The 17,076-nt window shown below is 41.3% G+C and overlaps 1 pseudogene; it reads right to left on the bottom strand.

The window, feature by feature from the left end:
* Positions 1-13,499: 13,499 nt before the first annotated feature.
* Positions 13,500-15,725, bottom strand: LOC120443035 (annotated as a pseudogene).
* Between the last annotated feature and the right edge of the window lie 1,351 nt (positions 15,726-17,076).

Raw genomic sequence — 17,076 nt, forward strand, 5'->3', positions numbered from 1 at the left:
AGCTCAGCCCCTCTCTTTACCCGAGTGTCCAGAACATATGGTCGCAGGTCTGGTGATACGATTACAAAATCGATCATCGACCTGCGGCCTAGAGCATCCTGGTGCCACGTGCACTTATGGACACTCTTATGTTCGAACAAGGTGTTCGTTATGGCCAAACTGTGATTTGCACAGAAGTCCAATAACAAAACACCACTCGGGGTTCAGATCAGGAGGCCGTTCCTCCCAATCACGCCTCCAGGTCTCGCTGTCGTTACCCACGTGAGCATTGAAGTCTCCCAGTAGGACAACAGAGTCTCCAGGTGGGGCACCTTCCAGCACCCCCAGGGACTCTAAGAAGGCTGGGTACTCTGAACTGCCACTCGGCGCATAAGCGCAGATGACAGTCAGGACCCGTTCCCTGACCCTGAGGCGCAGGGAACAAACCCTCTCATCCACCGGGAAAAACCCCAACGCATCGGCAGCAAGCCGGGGATATTAGAATACCCACCCCAGCCCGCCGCCTCTCACCAGGGGCAACTCCAGACTGAGACAGAGTCCAGCCCCTCTCCAGGAGACTAGTTCCAGAGCCCAAGCCATGCGTGAGGTGAGCCCGACTATATCTAGCCGGTACTTCTCAACCTCACGCACTAATTCAGGCTCCTTCCCCACCAGAGAGGTGACATTCCATGTCCCTATTGCCAGTCTTGGCAGCCGGGATCGGTCCGCCAGGGCCTCCGCTCCTGGCCGCCCGACACACATTGCACCCGACCCCTATGGCGCCTCCTGCGGGTGGTGGGCCTCATGGGAGGATGGGCCCATGTCTCCTCTTCGAGCTGTGCCCGGCCGGGCCCCATGGACCAAGGCCCGGCCACCAGACGCCGCCCTCGGGCACCCTCCCGGCCTGGCTCCAGGGCGGGGCCCCGTAACCCTATCCCGGGCAGGGTAAACTGTTCCCTCGATGTTCTTTTCATACGGGTCTTCTGTAGCTAATCGCATATATTAACACCCCCCTTTTTGTGACACATCTCATGTGTTACAAACTCAAAATCCTTCACTCAAGCTTAGGAAATTAAAAGAAAAAGGTTAGTCCTATCATATTAGGCATACATGCTCCGGCCCTTCAAACCTGTATTTAAGGAATGAAATCAAATTAATCATCATGTCAAATCCTTTCTTAGCTCCATCCACAGCCTGCATCCTTGAAACGTCCTATAAACAAAAGCCTGTGTGTTAACCAGAACATCACCTTTTATACTCAGTTTTCCACTTATGATCCAACCTGTGTTATAACAGAAAAGTTAAAACAGAACAATTATCAGTCATGTGTCCAACCTTAGTCCAGTCTTTTGTCAGTGTCCAGTCGGTCCAACCTATGGTCTGCCTGGTCCGTCCAGTCACCATCCATTTACACACACATTCACTCACACGCATTACCATCAGGTATTGCTGACAGTGGAGACTATCTCGCAAATATTCAGTCTTCACTCTCAGCAACATCAACTCATTTATTTGTTTTACTTTGTTTTTAAGAAAATAGTTCTTTCTGCTTTTGGACTGGATTGGCTCATGGCAATCCTTTTTAGACAGAGAGTTAGCCTTCTCCTCTGCCTATTGTAATCTGGAGAAGGTCACCGAGAATTTTCAGCGCTGTTATCCACTCTTTTGCAGGCCTGCTTAGAACAAAAAAAGAAAAGAGAGAGCTGATTATTAGCTCATCAAAACACAAAACAAAATCACCTGACAGGTTTTTTTCTAAGTGCACTGTTATAGAAACTATGGGCCCTTTTAGACATGTCCATGTTTATCAAAACTCCCTCTATTAAAATGAAAACAACAGCCCCAAAAATCTTAAACCATCTTAAATTTCACCCATTCAACGCACTGAAAACCTTGTCCAAACTGCACCGTTTTACACACAGCCATGTCCCCTTAGACACTTCACCATACTTAGATTCAGCCTAACACCTTACAACAATGTGTCAACACTGATTTATAAACCTCCTAATCAAATTTGCACCTCTGAACAATCTACCCCTCCTTTAAGGCCTCAATCACACACACACAGCAAGCTCCTCTGTCCACATTCACACGAGTTTTCGAACTTTTTGCATACTCAGCCATATCTCAACAATTTAACTTGGCAAAAGAAATACTTTTTTAAACTTCATCACATTATTGAATTATTTTCATTTTCTTTCTATACTAATCACTTGTTTTGATCACTCAGTGCAAAAGCACTGCTAAGTCACCCTTTTAAACTAGTTTAATCCGTTTATTCAACATTCACACCATTCTATCACTCATACAAGTAGCAAGCCGATCTTCATTGCGTATGTTTGTGTGTGCTATTTTGCATATATGGCTTCACAGTCTCACAGACACTTTCCCATTCTCCAGTTAAACAGTCAGTTTCTCCTTCCCGAATTACTAACCCAGACTTTTGATCTCCCACCTTAAATAAAGCCCTGCTGGTCTTCCACCACCAGTTAGGGCTTGCTGTCAGGTTCCTGGACACTGTAAACAATTCAACCAGAAACTTGCCTTAACATGTCCATTCATCTTAACCTGTAGTTTCGTCTGACTCCTGGATCTGGAGAATTGGTCCAGGTCTGCTTGCCCCTAAAAATAACAAACTAAAACATTTTCATTATTATCACGGACGCCTAAACGACCCACTTCTCTTTTCTAGTCAAAATACCAATTATGCCATGTATGTACGCGTGTGTTCTTCCTTGCGTTTTATGTTAATTGAATGTAAGCTGCTTCTTCATTGCATCCTTATGTATTCATTGCATTTTCATGTATTCATATTTAATTTATGCATCTTTTCACTGAGCTCTAGATTCAAACTATCCCACTTCTGATTCATTTCAAAAATAATCTCACATGTAACAATTTGTATGTGTGTTTTCTATTCATTAAGGTAATGACAATTATTTCTTTCATTATTCTTACCTTTTCTAATGTTTACCTCTTTGTTATGCTATGGTGGACATCCCTAAACAATTCATGAGTTCAGGTTTCAATTTTCAATCCAATCATCTCCTATCTTCTCGCAGTCAAACTCGTCCAGCTTCATCTCTCACTGGTCCTCTCTGCACAATGTCCTGTTAGGGCTTCAAAGCTCCCGCAAACACAGTCTCAACTCAGCTGTTGTCTTCTTCTCTGTTTCTTTACAGTCTTTCTTTCAGATTAAGTCCCAGCATGGCAAAATATCACTCAATGTGTAGTGCTCTTCCACAATTCTTTATCCCACTGTTCAACTGCCCAGCCTGTATTTTCACAGTACATGTTACATTACACTTACATGCTGCTGCTGGTCGTCAGTCGTCATCAGTGTTACTGGATCAGTGGCACTGTCGTTTGCCTGCTGTATTCAAGTCCACGATGTTCTATCGGTCTTCATCAGGCGATTGACTGTCCTTTGAACTTCTTCTCCGCTTCAGGGACAAAGTGAGAGATCCAGCCGCACAATTTCGAGCCAAAGACTGGCTTATTTTCCCAATTCTTTTAATCTACTTTTCTGCTGCTGAACTCAAGGTTGCAAAGTTGAAAGACGCCCACCTGTATTGACACACTAAACCATATAATTAGTATTATATTCATTTTTTCTTAAAGGCTTCATTTGCTTCATATGCCTAGAGTTAAATCTCTCTCTGTGTTCTTTCTGTACACACTCAGTTCCCATATATGGGCATGCACAGTTCCTGTTCACTATTTCCTGTCGCTGCAGCCCCGGTACACAGAGCAATATTTCCTGTTCCTCAAACTAATCTAACTCCTTTGTTTTTGTTTTCTTGAATTAAAAACACTTTCAAACTTTAGCACATCCTACTTTTCATCACACAAGAAATATATTTCACACTCCTTTATTCCATACACACCTTTTAAATGCTCTAACCTCTTTCAGACGCCATAAATCGTCTCACACGCACTGCCTTTCTCTCTCTCAGACTTCCCCTTTTCACTTACTCAGACAAATCACCCAGTCACTCAAATCAAATACTGACAGCATTCACACAGTTAAAATCACACAAAATACGCTTTCATACGAGTATTTTGGACATGCCTTCCATGATCAGAAAGAGCAAGTCAAAAGAAAAAGAAAAAGAAAACTGAAACCTCTCATAACATCACTGAAGGTCAAATATCTTCCTAGACCCAAAAGTAAGCATATTATTTCCCTAGTCAAAAGTCAAACCGTTACTCACAGTAATTTTAATCTCACAGCCTTTGTGTTTTGAGTCATGGTCAGTGGCCCCTATTTCACAGCAAACACGCACCTCTGTTTCAACCAGCCCTGTCTGACCATCCGTTATTGGAGTCAACACAAGACTAAACGTAAAGCCAGTCATATCTCTGCTATCTTCTTCCAAAACTCCATGGTCTGTTTCCTCCATGGAGTGTACAGGTTACATTACAAAACTACATTTGAAAGCCACTCGCACACATGCAAAATGAGACAGACATGTATCATAAAGTAGTCATCGATTTAACAACCGTAATGCCAACAAAGTAGAAATAAAAGCAATTCTTCCCTTAAAACACCAATATAAGTCGTCCTTAACCCAGTCTCTGCAGTCAGTCATTAGTTACTCATTAGTAAACAGGAAATGTCACTCTAAATATGTCACAGGCATCTCATTTACATAGACACAGACACACTCTCAAAATAACCAGCCGGCTGCAGTGCCTGTGACAGGCAAAGCCTATACACAAACAAAGAAATTATAACATAGAGACGTCTGATAAATTAAATAGTATTTACAAGGCCTTAAATTGCCCAACCTACCTAATTTAGACAAATTTGCATTAACCCTCCAAGGGACAAACTCCAAGTTTTTGATAATCAATGACCCAGTATCAGGTCCAACCTGTGTCTGGTCTAATTGCTAAAGTTCCTAAGTAAATTTAAAAGCGCCCAACGCCCAAGGTCCAACCTTTACTACCCAAAAAAGTGCAAACACCGTTCCAAACGGTCAACTGATCCAATCAGTAGCTATTTTGGACCGTCCCCAGTTGTCCACGATTGCCAATCGGACTATCCCGTCCAACGGAAAATCCTGAGCGTCCTCAGGAAATTTGGAGCGTCACCTCCGAACACTGCACTTTCTTAGAACTTCCCACAGTTCCGTTCTAGAATAATTTATATGTATTTTAAAGACATCCTACGAGACCACAAAACCAACTTTATTGATGTCCAAGCCCAGCTTTATATTCAATTATGACTGTATTAGCATACACAGTTTCCAAATGACCTATAATCCTAAATTCAGTAGTCCAACTACTTTAAATTCTCTTTCCTTAGCAGTCCAACTGCATTTCCTTTAATCAGTACTGTCACTTAACCTTACATTATCATTACTTCAACTTCAATTCTCATGAGATTTTCACCAAAACCAAAACAGACCTTTACCAGTAATTTTCAGTGAGTAGACTTTCAATTTTGTCAGAACCAATTCAGCACTGTTTGGAAATAATTCAACAGGTAGTGCCTTACCTTTGAATAAGCCGGCTTATGTCCACTCACTTCGACCACTGACTCGTGTCTGCCTGTTTGAGCACCTTGGACCCTCTCAGTCTCAACTAGAGATGGACCGATCCGATATTACGTATCGGTATCGGTCCGATACTGACGTAAATTACTGGATCGGATATCGGTGCGAAATTAAAAATGTAATCCGATACATTAAATATAAAAAAAAAACACCTCACAAAACTTGCGACACGGTGTAACTCGGCTCATAACCGTAGCACGTTGGAGCAGTGTGCATCACATGATAGAGCGGCTGTGTGTATTTGTAGCCTCGCTACCAAACCAGCATTTCATCTCCGAGGAAGTTATCCCAGAGAGAAGTAAAGCAAGTGTGTAAGTTCATCTCTGAATGTTTGTAAAGCGTTCCCATGTTAAGCTTAACAACCGATATATGGAGCGACTGCCTCTCTCTCTCTCTCCCTCACCTTCCTGCCGCTACTTCAATCGTGAAACTGCTTAATGATCAGCTGATCGGCTTTTCTGTCGCGAGTCCATCTCTCTTCTTTGTTTTTGGCCCACTTTGCACCAGAAAGAGGAAACCAGCGGCGGAACAACAGCAGCACGTTTAACCTTGATAAGCTGTTGTTAGAATTTATTTAATATTACTTTCTACACCAGGATCCTTTTCTACGTAGCTGACGGCTGGTAACTGTGCAGGGCGGATCTAGCAAAGTGTAGCCAGGGGCCGATAGGGCATTAACAGGGAAAAGGGGCACAAAGACATACTTTTCTTTCTTATTCTCATTTAAAATGTCTAGCTTTTAATAAATAATTATCTGAATCTTACACCCAAAGTTTTAATCTGATGTAAAATGTATAGAAGTCCATTACTGTATATAGTAACTGTTAAGTCTAATATACCCTAGTAAGCTATAGTACTTTTTCCTTTGGGAAGATACCATCTGTGCAGTCTGCAATTCTGTTGAAGAAAGATGTTGAATCTATTTAATTATTCTTGAAAAATAATTTAATTCTGTGCATTTTTTTCACCCTGCATCAAATTAAAGTTGATTACATCGATTAAGCATCATGACGTGGAGGGTGGGGGTGGTTCCCTATTTTTTTTGCTGGGAGTTTGCAACCCTATTAGTTAGGTTGCTTAATATTTCTGCTAAGTACTCTTTAAAATACCAGAATAGGGAGGATGGAGTAGGTTTAAGTTTATTAGATTGATCAGTGTTGCTGAACTATAAAATATTTTGGGTGCAGTGTATTTTTACATACAGGTATAACAGAATAGCTTTAGTGTTATTGTTTATTTAAACTTGAGTATGAACTTATACAAAATGCAGCAAGATATTAAAAACAGTTTTATTGATTAAAAACGCACTATATCGGATTCATATCGGTATCGGCAGATATCCAAATTTATGATATCGGTATCGGTATCGGACATAAAAAGTGGTATCGTGCCATCTCTAGTCTCAACCTCCACCTTTTCTCCCTCAACCCTCGGCCAATGCACCAAATGTTACGGGTTCGAAATTGAGGATGAGAGTAAAACAATGATAGTCCAGAAAAGGCCGTTCAAACAATTGATTTTAATGAATGCACGAAAGCGTGGAGAGGTGCAAACTGCAAAGCAGTTGTACATCTCTACCAAAATACACTCTAGATTGCTTTATAACATCAGGGTATTGTAACGCCCCTTCTTGCGCTTACAAGCACATAATTTGCATGTACAGAACATTCATGTATTTTAAGAATTAAATGCAACATAGAGGTTCCTCCTTGTGGCATACTCTTCCGAATATGGTGATGACCTAAGGCTTTTGAGGCCACCATGGGCTGGACATCCTTCCGTCACCTGTAACTAAGCAAACTCAAATACCACAAGAAGCTGAATACATTCAGGCCTTTGCTCAGCTACTATTTTACTGTAACAATATACTCAGCATATGAGTTATGATACATATATATTTAACTCAATCATTTTAAAGTAGTTATAACTGCACCTGTAATAAAAATGTTAATATTTGATTATGATAACCCCTATAATATAAATTATAACATAATGCCAGCAGCTTCAATAAACACTTCGATGAAATGATAATTAATGCAATGATAAGATGATGGTTATGTAAAATAATCCCTGTAATTCCACACACCCCTTTCAACATTTCACTGTGAGGTCTTTTTGTTATCAGTTTTCACTCTTTGTAAATCAAAACACTTGTGGTACCCTACCACAGCTACACACTGGTGAAGAAATGGATTTTGCAATTTTCTTATGTTTTATACAACAGCTGTAGTACTGAAATTGTTTATATATTTGGGGGCAGAGTGTTGGAACCTATCCCAGGAGTCAGGTTTAAAGGTCGGCTACACTCTGGACAGGTGACAGCAAACTCCACAAAGAAAGCCCCCAGCATGGATCTGAACCCAGGACATTATAAAGTGTGAGGTGACATGAAGTTTTTTCCAACTGAAGTTTATCAAAATTAGTATTTAAAGACCAATAATTTATGTATTGGGAAAGATGCATCACTCCCCACTTTAATATCCCATTCTCTCTTCTGAGAATATGTTAAACAACCAAGATTGAACCTAATCACATAACTTTAAAAAGAGGCTATTTAAAAAAAAAAAAAAGCTGTGGCTTTATATTTGCTGTGACCTAAATAAGTATCATGTACAGTTTATAATGTACTTTATGTAACTTTTAATTAGAATTAATAAGGCAGAACATTTGTCACCTTACAGCTTATAATGTTATCACATCTTTTGAGATGGTGAAAATTTTGTTAAATAAAGGTTTTTATTTTTTTCACACTGAGCAGCTGACATGTTGTACTGCACTCATGTCTCGTCCCATAAACCGGTTTCACCCTGCTCTAAAACAAACAGTCAACAGGACACTTGTTTTTACTTGTTTTTACTTTGGTTTTGCTTTATTTTCTACTAAATGCTGGTATACTCGACCTTTCTCTCTCTATTTTCTCAGCTTTTTAAGTGCATAAAACTATTTTTGTCTCAAGATGATTATAATGATAAGGAATATTATATATAGATTATAGCACTGAGGATGACTATGAGGAAGTTGACAGTTATAATAATGCATTGGATTTATATAGCGCTTTTCAAGGCACCCAAAGCGCTTTACAATGACGTCTGTGAAGGTTCTCAGTCATCCAGGTCATCGTAGTCAAAGGAGTTTGCAAAGAAAAAGCGTCTGGACTTCTTTAAGTTGCTTGAAGACGTTTCACCTCTCATCCGAGAAGCTTCTTCAGTTCTAAGGTCAAATGGCCGAGAGTCCCAGATTTTAAACCCAGTGGGAGTATCCCCAAGGAGGGACAAAGGACCCCTGGTGATCCTCTAATCACATGCGCCCAGGTGTGAAAGCGGTGTGGGACCTAATCAGCCAGGGTTTCGGGTGAGCCCATTGTGAAACCTGGCCCCACCTTGTCATGTGAATTCCTGAGGTCAGATGGCCCAGGATGTGAGTGGGCGTTAAGGCGTCTGGGGAGGGAACTCAAAGGCTTCTACAGACAAAAACATGGCTGTGCCATGGGCTCCCCCGTGTCACCTATTGTAGCCAACCTTTACATGGAGGAAGTGGAAAGAAAGGCTCTTGGCTCTTTTAAAGGGAGAGTACCCAGCCACTGGTACAGATACGTAGATGACACCTGGGTCAAAATCAAGACACAAGAAGTGGAATCCTTCACTGCGCACATTAACGCCGTGGATAAAAACATCAAGTTCACCAGGGAAGACACAAAGGACAACTGCTTGCCTTTCCTGGACTGCGCCGTGCACATTGAAGAGAATGGCAACCTCAACATTGAAGTTTACCGGAAGCCCACACACACGGACCAGTACCTCCTCTTTGACTCCCATCACCCTCTGGAACACAAACTTGGAGTAATTAGGACCCTACACCACCGGGCAGAACATGTTCCTCTAAGCCTGAAGGAAAAGAAGGAACACACACATGTAAAGGAAGCACTGAAAACATGCGGTTATCCGAACTGGGCGTTCATAAAGTCAGCAAAGATGCACAGAAAAGAAGATCAGACACCAGCGAGGGAGGATAAGAAAGACAGACGCAACAACGTTGTCATCCCCTATGTAGCGGTGTATCAGAGAAACTCAGGAGAGTTTTCTCCAAGCACGACATCCCAGTGTACTTCAGACCCAGCAACACACTCAGACACAAACTGGTTCACCCGAAAGACAAAACTCCAAAACACAGACTTAACAACGTGGTGGTGTATGCTGTACAGTGCAGCGAGGAATGCCCAGACCTCTACATTGGAGAGACCAAACAGCCACTTCACAAGCGCATGGCACAACATAGAAGAGCCACCTCCACAGGACAAGACTCAGCAGTTCATCTGCATCTTAAGGATAAAGGACACTCTTTCGAGGATGCCAATGTTCACATTTTGGACAGAGAGGACAGATGGTTTGAAAGAGGAGTGAAAGAGGCCATCTATGTCCACTGTGAGCGACCATCTTTGAACAGAGGCGGTGGTTTATGACACCATCTGTCTGCCATCTATAATCCAGTTTTGAGTTCCCTCCCCAGACGCCTTAACGCCCACTCACATCCTGGGCCATCTGACCTCAGGAATTCACATGACAAGGTGGGGCCAGGTTTCACAATGGGCTCACCCGAAACCCTGGCTGATTAGGTCCCACACCCGCTTTCACACCTGGGCGCATGTGATTAGAGGATCACCAGGGGGTCCTTTGTCCCTCCTTGGGGGGATACTCCCACTGGGTTTAAAATCTGGGACTCTCGGCCATTTGACCTTAGAACTGAAGAAGCTTCTCGGATGAGAGGTGAAACGTCTTCAAGCAACTTAAAGAAGTCCAGACGCTTTTTCTTTGCAAACTCCTTTGGCTTTACAATGACATTATTCATTCACTCTCACACACTGGTGGAGGCAAGCTACGGTTGTAGCCACAGCTGCCCTGGGGCAGACTGACAGAAGCGAGGCTGCCATATCGCGCCATCGGCCCCTCTGGCCAACACCAGTAGGCGGTAGGGTAAAGTGTCTTGCCCAAGGACACAACGACCAGGACAGAGAGGCCGGGGATCGAACCGGCGACCTTCCGGTTACAGGTGCCCTTCCCAACCCCCTGAGCCACGGTCGCCTCAAATGATGATGATGTGATGATGATTATTTGGCATGCTTCTCTATGGGGCTCTGTGTTGCCAGTGCAGACTGGCTGCCTTTTGTACATAGCTGAGTGACCGTCAGCACCAAGAGTCACTGCTGCTTCAAAGAGTAAAGATGCTCCAGCAGGGGGCGCTGTCACACAGAATAAAGCACAAACACACACTGACGGCAGCTTGATGCTTCTAATGTAGCTGCAGAATAACTTTAGATCAAACAGACAATCCAGTCAGAGACATCAGCAGTTCATCAGTGTAGAAGAAGAACCAGCTTCCATTCAGATTATTGATCAGGGCTGCACAGTTAGGACTAAAATGGCACTGATGCCTCTAATAAATCATCATTCTGTGTGAATTATCAAAGGTGAAATAAGGAACAGTGATTCATTGTGCAGCCCTACATATAAACTGCATGAAGTGCCCTCCTCTTGAGGCCAGTGTGAGCTCTGCTGCCTTCCTGTTATTTAGTCGGATGAAGCATCACTGACATGAGCTGGAGCCACTCTGAACTTCTGCCATCTTCTTTTTACAGTCACTGACTGAGCTGCACTGACAACACTGAGCCGGCTTCTCTTCATAGGGTGTCTTTCACTCTTTCCCCACTCCCTCTGTTTCCAGCCTTGTTCCATCATTTCTCTGCAGTTGGCTCTTTCTACTTTCCCTTTGTCTCTTTTTGTCACTTTGGGTTTCTTCTGTATAATAATATTAATCCTCTAGTTCTCTGATTCTTCTGATTATTGCTCTGTTCTCTTACGTGCTTCACGTGTTTCTCTAACTTCAAGAAAATGTGTTAAGGTGTTATCAATAAAATGACAGTTTAAATAGAAAGTTCAGTGTCCTTCTGTGTTTACAGACACATCAGACTGCAGCCAGGCTTTGGTGTATTTTACTGACAGAAAAAAAACAGGAGATTAATGAACTTGTTTTTCTGATATTTTCACAATATTTGTTCATCAGGTGAAAAACTTGAACTCCACAGTTGGCAAGACTAATTAGTATCAAATAAAAATTCAGAGGAAATTTTCTAACCTTTAGTATTTGCTCATCTTTGTTGTCTTTATGTGGTAGTTAAACAGTTAAAGTAAAAGGTAGATAATGAAAATAAAAGTTTCATCAAAAATATAAAATCTGGACTTCTAAAGAGTAAAACAAAACAAAACCAACCATTATCATTATTATTTTTTAACTTTGAACAATAATTAAAATTAACAAAAATACAGAGGAAATGTTCTCAGCTTTAGTATTTGTTATCATCACTTACCTGATGAGGTTTTCATTGAGACTCTGGATGTGCATAAGACTCAGTGTCAACTGCTTTCAAAATGTTCAGTGTTTTCATTATAACATCTTCAGTGAGTTTTGTAAATCGTCCCTATGGCATATGTTCTCCATGCAACAATAATAATAATTAAAAAGACTCAAATTGCTGTCAAATACAGCAGGTGTCCAAAAAAAGGAAAAGACAAAAAAAACAAACATTATTTTTAGTGTTTCAGCCACTGAAACAACCAAAAGATTAAGAAGTCAAATTGTTATTTAAATAGTTTTTGGTCAGTCATAGTCACTGTGATTTGGAGTGACTAACAGAAAAGTTTCAGATCAGGCTTCTCAGATTTCTGCCTGCAGGCCTGTAGTGACGGCCCTTGACCTTAAATGACAAGAAATGAATACATGACTGTTCTGTGTTTCAGTCATCAGCAGTTCATGTTGTACATTTCTTTTACTCCAAGAGATATTTTAGTGTTTTCTCACATAGAAAGAAGTTGATGGAATTGATCAAAGATTGAAAGATGAAACAAATACATTCACAATAATTTACACAAAACTTTAAAATAAACCAAAGAAAAGAAATTCACTGAGATCTCACTGAACTATGATGAAAAGTTCTAAAAGTCTAAAACATGTTATTATCAGCTGTTTTGGCGTCTCCTGCTTTTCCAATATTAAATGTTTCTCAGTGAAAGTGTCTCTGTGAGTGTAGATGTGAGTCATGTCTTCAGGGTCATAGAAGGACACCTCCCCCCTGTCATAGTCCAGCTGGACTCTGATCCTCTGGAGACTCTTCTTCACTGTCACAGTCTGACCAACAACATCAGGGCTGCACAGTGAGGACTAAAATGACACTGATGCCTCTAATAAATCAGCATTCTGTTTGAATTATCAACAGTTAAATAATAAACACAGGTTTTTGTGCAGCCCTACACATAAACTACATGAAGTTTCCTCCTCTTACTTTCCCTTTTGTCTCTTATTGCCACTTTAGATTTCTTCTGTATAATAACATTAATCCTTAAGTTCTCTGATTCTTCAGATTTTTGCTTTATTCTCTTAGGTGATGCACGTGTTTCTCTAACTTCAACAAGATGTGTTAATGTGTTACCAATAAAAGGACCGTTTGAATACAGTAAGAATTAAACAATAAAAATTAAGAGATCAAATTTCCTTCGATGTTTATACACAAATCAAAACGCAGCCAGACTTTGATATTTTTATTGACAGAAAATAATCCAGGAAGTCAGTGAACTCATGTTTCCAACATTTTCATCATATTTGCTCTGCAGGTGAAAAACAGGAAATCCACAGTTAACAAGACTAAATCCTGAATGTGCTGATGTGATCTGGAATATGAAGTGAGAGTTCACAGAAACACACTGGAACAAACAGCAGCTCCAACTGTACAAATGTTCAACAATTATGAAATAAATGTTTTGGGTCAGTCAGTAGCAAAGAAAACAGTGTCTGTATCTGACAAAGCAATTTACACAGAACTTAGGAACAATCTAAAAAAGAAAGAATGAACTTTAGTTTGTATGAATACAACTGAATAAATGTCAGACAGTCAACATTATTCTGCAATGACACGTTCTTAAAGAAAACATGGCTGAACTATTACACCAATGTACACAGTTTGGCTTATTTTGCAACATAATGGAGAACATGCTATAAGAAACACATTTAAATGAAGCAAATCACTTAAATGAATCACTGACAGTTAAGTATTAAAAGCAGACATTAGAAGCACAAATTGTCACGATGCTGTTATTAGCTGATATGGATCTAAATACCTGATAAAGGTAAAGAAAGTGACATTTATCAGTGCTTGCTTATCAATGTCACATCTATTTTATACTGATTAAATGTTTAAAAACAGCTTCATGAACACTTAATGACTTTAAACATCTTCAAACTGAATTTGCAACAAAACAGAAAATATTACATTTATGATTTTGTTTTACTCTGTGTTTTGAAAATAATTTGTATCTTATTGTATAAAAAGCTTCAGGTACTAAATTTTTCTTTCTGAAATTTTTCACATAAAAGATAACAACAGGAGTAACCGAAATTGAAAAACAAACAACCACAAAACAAGCTGTAACAAAAAACTCACAGAGACCTCGTTGCAGTTTTCAAAGAAATCTCCGTCTCACAGATTTTGATATCAGAGGTTTTGGCGTCTCCTGCCTCTCCAATGTTAAAAAATGGGAAGAGTTTCTCAGTGAAAGTGTCTCTGTGAGTGTAGATGTGAGTCATGTCTTCAGGGTCATAGAAGGACACCTCCCCCCTGTCATAGTCCAGCTGGACTCTGATCCTTTGGAGACTCTTCTTCACTGTCACAGTCTGACGAACGCCATCAGTGTATTTTCTCCTGTAATGTCTTAAACACCAGAATCCACATGTTGGTGAAGCAGATGGCTCATTTTTGTCAACTGACTCTTTAACTAAACCCACAATCCAGACAGGATGGTCTCCCACCTCCACATCCCAGCTGTGTTTCCCTGAGCTGAAGCCCTCAGAGCCAAAAACAGTGACATACTCAGTGTATCTCTCTGGATTATCAGGAAGCTGCTGCTCTGTGTCTCGACGTCTCACACTGGTCAGATCATCAGACAGATAGAGACAGCAGTTTGCAGTGTTTGGGTCCAGAATGACAGGACTGAAGTGGACCTTCTCCTTCATCTTCTCCCACACTCTGAAGGACAGGTTGCCCAGGTGTTTGGCCACATCTATCAGTGCTCCTGAGACCAGCTGTGGATCTGACACTGAGCTCTCTGGGCTCTGCTCTGAGTGTCTTTATAACTGCTGAGGAATGGCACGCTGTCTTTCTGCAGCTCTTCTTCAACAGCAGAGATGCTGTCTGACAGAGAGGAGATCTGCTCCTCAATCATCTTCACCTCTCTGCTGATAGTCCTCCCCTTCTGCTCCTCTTCCTCCCTCAGAGCTGCCAGTCTGGACTCCTCTTCCTCTTTCAGGAACTGCTGGAGCTTGTTGAACTCTGCTCTGATCTGCCTCTCTGTGGACAACAGCTGCTTCTTGGAGTGTTGAATCACTTCATTGTATGTTTTCTCCACTTGTTTGTATTTGTTCCTCTTGTCCTGCAGAGACTTTAAGTCAGATTTCAGCTGCTCCTTCAGGTCACTGACTGCTTCTTCTACAGGAACCACTTTGTGACTCTGGTGGAGAGAAAACTCACACACAGGACACACAGCTCTGTCTTCATCCTCACAGTACCAGTAAGGGACGTCTGGATGTTTATCACACACCACCTCCTCCTTCTCTTCCTCCTTTTCTTTTTCTGTCTCACGTGAGCTCTCACTCTGCCTCTTAGCAAAGGAGTCAGCAAGTTCTTTGAGAGCAAAGATCATGGATGGTTCATCCTTTGAAGATTTTCTTTTACAAATGGGACAGTTTTTGTTTTTAGCTTGTTCCCAGAATTTCTGCAGGCAGCTTGAACAGAAGCTGTGGCCGCAGCTCAGAGACACAGGATCTCTGAAAGTCTCTGAACACACATGGCAGCTCAGATAGTTTTCAAAAAGTGCGAATTTCTCCGCCATTTTCCAGGGTTTGGTTTTAATGACTCACCGAAATACGACCTCTTTGCTTGATAATGCCGTCAAATTGTGCTCTTCGGTACAGAGCGCAGGTTTTAATGTAAAGGCGTCTCCAGCGTGGTCGGCAACGACTTTAACTTTGTTATGGGCGGAGCTGGTAGTAATGGACTTGCTATTTTTCCTATATTCTCACTAGATGGCGCTGTGTCTGTGACATAGATGTTGAATACACCACCAGACTACCTCTGATAGTCTCTATGCTTCAGAGAGAAATGTGACTGAACCAACATTAATATGCGTCGCTTTTTAAATTCTGGTTTGAGTTTAGGCTGCACTGACCTGCAATGTTCCCTCTAAGCTGCGCACGTGCGCAATTGCGCACTGCTGGCACGGTCTCTGCGCACAGAAAATCTGCGTTGCGCACAAAAAAAACAAATCTAACCTGAATTGAAATTAAAATTAAAACTTTAACAATTCTGTTTTGCTGTGTTAGTCAGTAAGTGACTGGCTGCTCCTGTATGGGATTAGAACGATGCCACCTTATCCCATAGTCCAGCCAATCTCGCGATTCACATTCGTATATACACAGCTAATCAACGTCGTTGACAGGCTATGACAGCGTCCTTATGCGCCGACACCGGTGTTTTAGCTAGCAAAGCAGCGTGGCTGATGTGGAGTGAAGCCACGTTAATGAAGACCTGTACAACCATTGGAGATGTGAGCATGACAGACGGAACAATTGACGGAAAATGTGTGGACTTTATACCAGTTTTTAAATTGTGTTGATAGGCCACGTAAAACCAGAGTTATGATAAAAATATATGCAATGTTTGGTTTTCTTCCTGAATACTATCATTGTTTATATTTACTGCGGGAAGAAACGGTAAAACGGGTTTTATAAGGACTGCTTTTTCTAGCGAACCTCTCTGCCTGTGAGAGAAAAACCAACAGGACCCCCACAGCTCTTTCCTATTGGTCAAAGTACCATGTCAACCAATCAAAAATGATATGGCAACATGGCATCTAGTTGTTAAGAAATGGGGGAAGTTTTAGGAGTGATGGCGGTGTTTTGAGATGTGAGAGAGAGACGTTTAGCACAAATCTTGTGTAGTTAGTGTGTAGTGTAGTCAATAGTTTTGTTGTGTGTTTCAGAACAATGAGGCGTTTTTGCTGAATGTTACAGGTGTTACAGCAGTGATACATCTCCTGTTGTCGCAGCTGGAGAGACACATCGGGCATACCGGGCATTTGCCGGTGGGCAGCTACATTTTTTGTTTTTATGGGCGATGGATTTTTTTTTTTTTTTTAGGAAGGGTATATATAATGAAAGGTGTTATGATTGGCCAATTGGTCATGATCGACTCTGGCTGGACCAATTACAGCCGAGGAGGCCGGATGCACCCTCCCCTTGTTTAGCAATCTTATAGACGAACTAAAGAAAATGGAGAACATAAAAAGGAAAGGAGGTGTTTTTGAAAATATCACTAAATCTGTCATTTATTAATTTTAATTTTAATTAATGATCATGTCTCACCTCTAGTGTTCTTGGTCTTAATTTGTGACTTTTCCTATAGCGATTGACAGATCACTTGATTTTCGGCATTGTT

This window comes from Oreochromis aureus, linkage group 12 (genome assembly GCF_013358895.1).
Source record: "Oreochromis aureus strain Israel breed Guangdong linkage group 12, ZZ_aureus, whole genome shotgun sequence".
Classification (NCBI taxonomy): domain Eukaryota; kingdom Metazoa; phylum Chordata; class Actinopteri; order Cichliformes; family Cichlidae; genus Oreochromis; species Oreochromis aureus.